Raw genomic sequence first — 8,180 nt, forward strand, 5'->3', positions numbered from 1 at the left:
CAGCAGAGCTCATTTGCATTTAAAGGAACATACAACAAAGCTTGCTGTAAACGGAGCTGTTTTTGACGGGGTAAATAGTTTTACACTAGTTTTACACTACCATTGAGAAATTTCAACCAAAGTATGTTATAGACTTGTCATTAAGACCCTAAAGAATCATATCAAACTGTGGAAAATGGGCATCCGATGACCTCTTTAACAAAAATAATGATTTAACATATAGAGAATTTAAAAAAAATGAAATAAAAAAGTAGTGATGTGCATCGATAAATCTTGTCTAATAAATACTGCAATATTACATAAAATAATTTATTTGATTTGAAGTTGACTGAATTAGAACTTTTTTGAAAAAAAAAAGTGATTTGAAGTTGATTGAATTTGAAGTTTTTTGGAAAAAAAACAGGGCTATAAGTACTGTAGATAATGAAACATCCATTAAAGGGTCAGATCACCAAAAAATTCCAAACCGTCATTCATCTTCGGAACACAAATTAAGATATTTTTGATGAATTCTGAGAGTTCTCTGACCCTCCCATAGACAGCAACGGTACTACCACGATCAAGGCCCAGAAATATAGTAAGGACATCGTTAAAATAATCCATGTGACATCAGGGGTTCAACCGTAATTTTTCAAAGCTACGAGAATACTTTTTGTGCGCAAAAAGAAAACATACGTCGTGATACTCTCCAAAATGGCGCCAGGGTAACACAGAGGAGACAAATTGTTGAATTTTTTTTTTCTTCTTTTACGCACAAAAAGTATTCTTCGAAAAATTACGGTTGAACCCCTGATGTCACATGAATTATTTTAACAATGTCCTTAATTCGTTTCTGGGCCTTGAATGTGGTAGTACCCTTGTTACCATTCCAGTACCATTGCATTCATATCCGTATGTACATAAATGAAAGTCAACTTTGTTTTAAAATTTAGCTATGAATGAATAATCTGCTTTTTGCTGCACTCGGTTATTTGTCCACATCCCCACTGCTCTGCCTTTCATCACAGAGAAAAGAAATGATGCCATTTGGGTCGGATGCTCGGTAATGTCTATTTAAGGGTATCTCCGAATTTGTTTGTGATACTAAATAAAACACTGATGATGAAACCACAGTGGTAAACTAAGGAGGCTGACCTTGTCCTGCCTCTGTAACACAACCCCTAGAATGATCTGCAGGTCAGCAACCTTCCCCTGCCCTCCATTATCAGACCACAGTCTCTCACTCTCGCTCTCTTTTCTCCCGCTTCACTCCCACACTTCTCTCTCTCGCTCTCTTTGTCTCTCTCGCCCCTCGTGGGGGTTTCTATCTCCTTATCTTTGTCTATGCAAAATGTACACGGGTCAGCTATTATACTCATGCAGCGGCCTTTTTAAGCTGTCATCACTTTCCTCATTATTACCAAATAATGCAACATTATAATGTCAACAGAGGTCATGTAGTATTATGTTCCGTTTCTCCTCCGCATTGATCAATACAAAGCAGAAGCATGTAAAAACTTTGCTCGTATGCCTTGTTGTGCGGTGAGGGACACGCATTTCCAGGTGACTGAATGATTGTGACGCAGAGCAGTGTGGAAAGCGCTCTGTTATTGCTGAAAAACGAGACAGTGTCAGCAGCTTCTTGATGTCCCCCATTCAATGAGTAATTACTGCAAATCGCAAAGGCGAGCGCCAGAGAGCCTGAAGACGCCTCATCCATTTTGACGCTCATCTTTGTAATTTAAACCACCAGTGATCTCTCAAAAGGGCCTCCGCAATTGCGGCGCATTTGCACGGCATGATTTTCACTTGTCCTTGTCCGCCGAGCTCCTTATCTACGACGCCCTTCGTTATTATTCTCTGAAAATAACTTTGTGCTCAAGGTGAACGAAGCCTTGTGAAAGCTGGCTCACTTTTTAATTCTCTTCACAAGTCGCCAGCGTTTTTTGAGTATTCATGGATGCCTGCTGTACATGTAAGCTAGTTAAGTCAAGGCTCCATGATATCAAAATCGTGGGTTGTGAGTTTTACGTTTACGCATTTAGCAGCCACTTTTATCCAAAGTGACTTTCTGCATTTCGATTGTGAAGTGAATCCACAACCTTAGCTATGCTCTACCAGCTAAGCTACAAGAACGGGCCTTTTTAGTCAGTTCGCTCTGAGGTCATTTTTACTTTGAGGCTACAATGTTAAAAGCTCTGTTGACAAAAATGTTGGAAAAATACAGACTGAAAATGTCATTTTATCTTAAGATCTACAATACTGATGACCCATATTGTACTCACCCATATTGATGACCCATATTGAGTATTTGACCAATAAAATACTCTCTGCAGGTTTATTCTAATTAAAACTAAAAACTTATATAACAAGAAAAAGATATATATATATATATATATATAATATTACTTGAAATAAATTAAACGGCTCATTTTCATTTAGTTTATGTACTAAAATAACTAAAAGTAAAACTGAAATCAAGTAGACGTACTAATAAATCTAACATACAAAAATAACTAAAATGAAAAAAATCACAGCAAAATTACTCAAATGAATTGAAATTAAAATGAAAAAGCAAAATAGAAAAATAAAAATATGAATAAAAACCATACTATTATTTGAATGATACTACAATAACACTGTCATGATGTAGAAAACAAACATTTATTTATTTTTTAAATAGATTTTATTCACTTTTTATATATAAAAAATTTGCACGTATCAAATCTTGGTGCATGACATTATTTCTAAAGCGACTAGCTATTTAAAAACAAGCACCAAACCATTAGATATTTGCGCCCTACCCGTTTGCCCTCGTCAAGCAATTTAACATGTCTAATGTCAAATCACTGCATCATTCTGAACTATGAATGCCAACAAAAAGTGTGACCTGAACTGTGATGCTTGTTTTTAAGTTTTCATGTAGCATTAAAGTTCAAAGGTCAGATGAAAAGTCCATTCAATCCTCTAGGGGTTTAAAACATTAGTCGAACATTAGTAGTGTCAGAGAATTGATGTGAAATCCTCAGTAAACATAATCCTTCAACGACTCAAACCATAATCCATGTTGCTTTAGCATTTACTGGACACCGTTTGCCCAGGCATGTACTCTTGGCTTGTATCTCTCTGTCAATCACAGATGGCATTTACTGGCTAAAACAGGGACTGAGGCAATCTTGTGCCAACAAGGACATTCATCTGCCAAAGACAAATTGGTGCATTGAAAGTCGTTTAATAGATAAGCTTATGTGAAATATGGGGAAAGAGGGAGCACTTCTGGTGTTTGACAGCACTCAGAAATGAACATTTGCTTGGTTTACGACCTGTGTTTTCTCATTAAATATTCCTTATTAACACAGAGCAGTAAATATCTAGCCTTTTCGGTGCACTACAAAATAATAAGACACGGTAGGCCTTCAGGTATTTATGACGCTAACATTGAAGTCATAAGACATCTTAAAGGGACAGTTCACCAAAAAATGACAATTCTGTCATCATTTACTCACCCTCATGTCATTTGAAAACCTGTGTGACTTTCAGATGTTGTTTTGACCAAACTGACTTTCATTGTATGGACAAAGACAGTTGAATCATTCTTCTTTTGTGTTTCACACAAGAAAGAAATGCATGCAGATTTGGAACAATGAGGCTGTGTTTTAAGGTGCACTAACCATTTAAGCAATGAAAAAAAAGAAATACATAATGTGGTGAGGAACCGCACCAGCCTCAGGTCACTGGAGACTTGAGGATTGACCCATTGATAGATAAAGACAAAGGTCTCAGTGGTCAAGCTCGTTATCCTTGGCCACTCTGTTAGAGCCCTTATTTCCAACAAGACAGAAGATTGGAGAACCAAATACAACAGTATTGATTTTGCAATTGATAGTTGCATGCTTGCTATTGATCAGGATCAAGCATCTGCCATTTGCAGAGGTGTGCATTTTCCATTGGTAGTGGGTTTGCAATTAAGACCCGATTAGCATTCCAGGCTCATGTGTGATTTGTTGTAATGGGTGTTCATTAACTTGCTACTTTGCTTTTGGAGGTCAGAAGACAGATCCCAGAATCCCAAGGGCTGTAGCCTTTTGCACCTATTTTGCGACATTTTAGAATCTGTTATTTTGGGTATGCAATTACACAACACATCTATAAGCATAAGTCTGTTTTTAGTTGCAGAACGACAGAGAAATACAAAATATGAGAAGTATAAAATAATTATTATTAGAATTAAAAATGAGGATTAATGTTAAATATAGTGGTTGTCGGTGGTTTTTGTCCCAAGTACCCCCTTCAAGACTCTGAGCCTAGTATGAAAATACCAGATTTTCTTGGAAACATTATATATTAACTTTGATTAATTACATTAACAAACATTATTATATTATGCTAAACTAGTGTTGACCTAGTTTCTTAATTAACAACCTTTAATTTGGCATTTATTGCACCACAGATAGAAATCTGCATTTATTTAATGATGGATTTACTGTATATAGAAGCAACCAAATCAACCAAAGATAATTTAAAAAGGTTGTTGATTATTTAAGTTTTTGTTTACATAATATATGTATGTGTGCTGTGTATATTTATTATGTATATATAAATACACACACATGCATGTATATATTTCAGAAAAATATGTTATGTTTATATATTAAATATATTTATTTATAATATAAATTATATGAATATAAATATAGGCATGTAAATACATGTAAATATTTTCAAAATATATACTGTATGTGTTATATATACATAATAAATATACACAGAGGCGGACAGTAACTAAGTACATTTACTTGAGTATTGTACTTAAGTACACTTTTTGAGTATCTGTACTTTACCAGCAGTATCTGTACTTTCACTCAAGTAATGGAGTTGAGTACTTTGTCCGCCTCTGAATATACACAGAACACACACATATATTATGCAAACAAAAGCTTTTATTTTGGATGCGATTAATCGTGATTAATCGTTTGACAGCACTAATTTTAATATTTATATTTTCCATATCACTGTATGTACACTGTAAAAGAATCTACTAGCAATTTAAGTGAAAACAGTTTCCATGCTATATATATATATATATATATATATATAAACACACACACAGTACAAATGTACAAATATGTACCCTATAATTAAAAGTTATATATATATATCCAAACATTCCAAATATATATATATTCATTCCAAACATTCCAAATTACCCACATTTAGAAATAAAGCTGAATATTTCTAAAGTAATTTCTATTTGCTTTAAATAACTGTGTGTTTAATAAATATACTTTTTTTTAAGTTGTCCAATTCATCACGGCTGATCCTTCGTAACCTGCTGGCTTCCTTTATTAAGTTCTTAATTAGAGAATTTGTGTAGCATTTTCTGGGCTGTAAACATGTCTGAGTCTGAATTACAGGGCTTACAAACTCAAGGCCAGCGTTACCTCTACCCCAACTTCCATCTCTTGCTGCAAAATCAATGGAGTGATGTAGGTATCTGGAGAAGGACATGGGGACAGGCTTAAGCAGACTGCTTGTCTGAGTTCCATTTCATGCATCAGCGGCTACAAGCTCAAACACCAAGATCAGCCTTTGCTGTTCAACACCGCACTCCCTCACACCAGTATGCACAGTATGCACACACACACAAACACACACACAGTCATGCAGACACAAGACACATTCAGAAGGCAGCACAACATGTTACTGGATGCCACATTGATCTACTGAATATGAAGTCTTGCTGCAACAGCACTTCCATGAAAACATTGCAGCATTCCTCTCTGGAAGAATAATTCAGCCTCTGTCAGTTCATACTCTGACAGCAGTTTGACACAGACAATACAGAACAGGACACAGGTATGCACTTATATATATATATATATATATATATATATATATATACACACTTAAATAGTTCTCAACTGGTGAGCTGAGACTAAAAAAAAAATAGTCGTAGGCCTGACAGCTGGGGAAAAAATAATGATAAATGCAACTTATAAAATGCAACTAATCATATTAATTTAAAATTCTTAATTATAAATTAAAAAAGAGAAATAGTTATGTAATATTAACCCTAATGTTGTATTTTGGTCATTTTGACACAAAGCGGATTTTCTTCTTCCCAGAAATACTAGTTAATGTTATCACACTGGACTCAAACTTAATGACTTTGCTCACACAAGGTACAACAACTTTCTCCAAAAACATTTTTGATAATTTTTTTCTCACTTTGTCACACTTGTGGTGTTCCTGTTGAAAAATTACCATCCTACAAATAATTGCTTATAAATGTCTTATATTATATTATTACCAAATATTAAATTCAGTCTTTTTGTCAATTGGTTTTCTTTCAATTAGCCTCACTGATCTTAGCTTGTGCACCTCAGTTTTGAGTGAACATGAGTGCCAAACTTATACACAAATAATGCTTTTTTCTCTCAAAAACTGAGGTGCATTAACTCTGATCAAATAAATAAATAAATAAAATAGATTAATAATTAATAACTACACAGTTAGGATAAAAAATACATTTTAAAGGGGTCATATGATGCTGCTAAAAAGAACATTATTTTGTGTATTTGGTGTAATGAAATGTGTTTATGCAGTTTAAAGTAAAAAAAAAAACATTATTTTCCACATACTGTACATTATTGTTTCTCCTCTATGCCCCGCCTTTTTGAAACGCGTCGATTTTTACAAAGCTCATCGGTCTGAAAAGCGAGGTGTGCTGTGATTAGCCAGCTATCCAGTGCGTTGTGATTGGTCGAATACCTCAAGCGTTTGACGGAATTGTTACGTCCCTCACCATACTGTTGATGCCGTGTCCCGGCCGGAGCGACCAGGCAAAAACATTAAAACCCATTACAAACGAGGCATTTGTTGCATCCAGTGGGGACATAATTACGGATTATAATGACTTATACTGTCTTTTCACGCGTTGCGTTGCATCGCGCCGCGTAAACAAAACCATGTCTGCATTTGTGATCGGAGTTTACTCTTAACTTTTATAAAGAATATCTCTTTGGATTTTAGACTTTAGTCTTTGCATCTTTACAGATCTTCTTTATGCACCAAGAGCTTGTAACACTCCAAAGAGAAAGGAAAAATTGAAGTCGCATCAAAACACTTTTTTTTTTTTTATATCGGGTCTAATGTAAAATCTGGGTCCTGAAGCAAAACTATGAGAACCACTAATGGCTAAAGGTAATAGGATTGGATCCAAGTAACTCAGTAACTGAAAGGTCACTCATCTTCACTGTACCTTTGAGCGAGGTGTGTACCAAGTTGTACGGTCCAAATGTACTGCTAATTTAATAGATGGATAAAATGCCCGTAAACACAATGGCAGCCATTTTAATCATCTAAATCAGAGAACAAATAATACCATGTGATATCTCTGATTCTATTTCTGACAGCGCACATCCAAAAATAAGCCTGTGTCCTCAAAGTTCCAGCTTAATTGCCTGTTTATAGATAGTGAGTCACTATGAGGACATGCATCCGAAGACCTTTCTCTTTACTGTGGCCATAACAAAGCGAGGAACTGTGGCTGCTGACCTGTAGGTGTATTATAAGAAAGCCAGCTGCCTATAGCTGAAGCTAATTAATCATGACATGGTCAATGAGGATCACACTGATATGGCCTGCAGGGAAACTTGCATTAGTTTGCTGTCCACTGCACAACGTGTCTTATTCAGGGGGTAGGACTGACTGACGAGAAACAGATCCATAAATAAAACTACATAGACCCACTCAACTCTGACTTTATTATCACAACATCTACCAAAGCTGAAAGTCAGCTTTTGGTGGGGGTTAAGCAAATTGGGGCAGAAAAAATTTCAAACTGAGAGCTCCAAAAATTGATGTCTTGCACAGTGACCATAGAATCTTACAAGCTAATATGTTAAGTGTTTGATATTATTATTAAACCACAAAACCAAATTTAGCTGATGATATGTACAGTGGGGACTGTTTCATTTTTTTTTTTTAGAATATTCTGGTATTGATAATAAAGATTTTAATAAAATATAAATAAAATAAATAAATAAATAAATTATTGAATTTGTGAGTTTAAAAATTTTATTAATAATTGAATTTATTTATGCATGTATATATATATACAGTATGTATATATAAATATATGCGTGTGTATGTATATATATATATATACAGTGGGTACGGAAAGTATTCAGACCCCCTTA

This window comes from Sinocyclocheilus rhinocerous, unplaced genomic scaffold (assembly GCF_001515625.1).
Source record: "Sinocyclocheilus rhinocerous isolate Xijiao unplaced genomic scaffold, SAMN03320098_v1.1 scaffold1561, whole genome shotgun sequence".
NCBI classification, from domain to species: domain Eukaryota; kingdom Metazoa; phylum Chordata; class Actinopteri; order Cypriniformes; family Cyprinidae; genus Sinocyclocheilus; species Sinocyclocheilus rhinocerous.